This window comes from Anopheles cruzii, chromosome 3, assembly GCF_943734635.1.
Source record: "Anopheles cruzii chromosome 3, idAnoCruzAS_RS32_06, whole genome shotgun sequence".
Classification (NCBI taxonomy): Eukaryota; Metazoa; Arthropoda; class Insecta; order Diptera; family Culicidae; genus Anopheles; species Anopheles cruzii.
The window spans coordinates 63,143,848-63,146,142 of record NC_069145.1 but is presented as its reverse complement, the minus strand read 5'-3'; positions in this window follow the sequence as shown (position 1 = coordinate 63,146,142).

Sequence of the window (2,295 nt, the reverse complement as noted above, 5' to 3'; positions counted from 1 at the left end):
CGATGCCATTTGCACGATATAATTGCATTTTGCGGTGCACAGTAACCTTGCACAGGCGGCGTCCTATTGAGGTGATGCAATTATAGCGAAATATAGTGCAAAAATGTTATAGTCCGTGATTGGAAATCCAGTATTGAACGAAACTTCTTACACTTCTCTTGCTGACTACAAATGCTACGAGCTTGAAACTTAGCATTGGCCTTAGGCTGATTGATTGAGTTTAGTATCCGATCACGGTTGAAGATGTGTAGGCAAAAGGCGCTTGGGTGGTATTTGCGGAAACACCCTTGATTAAACATTGACCAGTGGTTAATTAATCATAACGGTATCCCAATTTGATAATCTAACTGCCCTTCCGTAAACTAAGAATTAGATTCGCAAGTGTTTCAAATCAATCGGACGAACATCCTCGAGATAGGCCTTGTCAAATGGCTTGAACGCTGTTTGCACAATCTTATCCAATTTCACTTATAAATTGTAGAAGCTAATTTCATTAGGTGTTTATCAAGACCCTTTCATGCTTCCGTGTGCTTCGAGTGAATATTGACCGCCGTCCGGTTTTATCTAAGCCCAAAAACCTGTTGCACCCTCGGCAAGAGGGTAAACTAATAGAATTTGTTCGAGAAAAGTGGTGGCCACATGTGCAAGCCCAAGATGTGTTCTTGGCAGTTGGCTTACGAAAAGAACGACCTCGGGTTTCGCCGGTGCGCCATGATGCAATTAGGTGGAATAAGATATCCCAAAACTCGAATGTGAAAGGTTGCTGCAAGGGCGCAAGTCCTCGCCAGGGAGTGCAAGCAACGCAGGATAAGAAACTCATATGTGAGCCCACAGCGGACCAACGGTCGCACCGGGTTATTGCTCCATCGTCGACCGCCCTGAGTATTCGCTCGACTTTCTCCTTCGAGAAAACATCCAACATAAACGCCACCTCAAAGGTCTTTCTTTCCAATCCTGCAGCCCACAGTCGTCGTTCCAGTCACTCGACGCCGCCTTCGACCCAAGACAAGCGGACATTAGAGTGGCTAATACCTTTAGCCAATATTTTCTTTGCCGAAATGCTCTCTCCACTCGCACGTCCTGACCCGTGGTCGTCTTGTTGCAGTGCTAGCAGCGATAAGAGTCTGTGCACTAACTCTCCGTCCACTGCAAGACACCTTTCCCGGCCCGAAAGGATCAGAAGTGTGCATTCGAGTTGGTGTTTGATTTACGTTTCATTTCGTTTCGCAGCTGGGCTTTCCGTGGCATCCGCTCCATTCGGGGTTGATCTGGAAGAAGCAAAAAAAAAATCTCCAACGTTTTTTGAATGGCCTTACTAAGGAAATAGTTTGCAAAAGAAAAGGAAAATGGAACAGTAATTGAGAGCCTTCCGGTGGGCACTGGCGAGCAGAAACCGAACAGGTTAGCCTCCGAGCAATCTGGATGTGGGTTCTTTTCCTCCTTCTCTTATCCGATGATGGGTTTGGAGCTGTGTCGAGCGGCACTGTTATCGGAAATCCGCTGTGTTCGGATGGCTAACTTTAAAACAGTTTTCCGATAGTTCGTTTGCGCATCGGTGTTGGACATGTTCAGGTTGGCAGCTGTGCAAGACTGTAGAATGACTTTCCTCTTTTTTGCTTGAATGTTGTACGAATTTTCAAAATATTGCGAACAGAAAAGGTAGAGCTTGATAAGGTAGTTGGCAAAGTTAAATTAAAAACTAGTAATATGTTTTTTAAACATTGGCATATGAATACGACAATCGTTTTTATTTTGTCTAAATTAAAATACACGGATCTACCATAAATTACCAAGCTATTGCAACACACTTGTAACTTATGTTTACACCAAACATTAAAGACTTTTCCAAGGTTAATTTTGAAATTTTAACGCAATCAGACCTCCCTTGAAACAATGTCGGAAAATTAGAAAAAGGACACCCAACTTTATGTTCCAGACTCTCTGATGAATAGGGCAGATAGACTTTAAATTAACCCAATTTTATGCTGACCGGGACGATGCCTGCGTTGCTCATCATCAACCAACAATCCACATTCACACTTTCCTTCATTGTGGCAAAAAAAGTACAAAATCGGTTGCGTTCTTCGTTTTCTAAGACTCGACAGCAAACCAAATAAGAAGATGAAAAAGGTGAAATTTGGTTCCCATGTTTCGTTTTGATTAATTTAGCATTTTCTTTCTTTCTTCCCGTTTTTTGATTGCCGCCTATCCCATCCTTCTCACCCGGGCATCCGATACTCGACCTCGACATCTACCGCTTCCGGTTTCCTTCCGTTGCCGCCCATCGCTTCCATT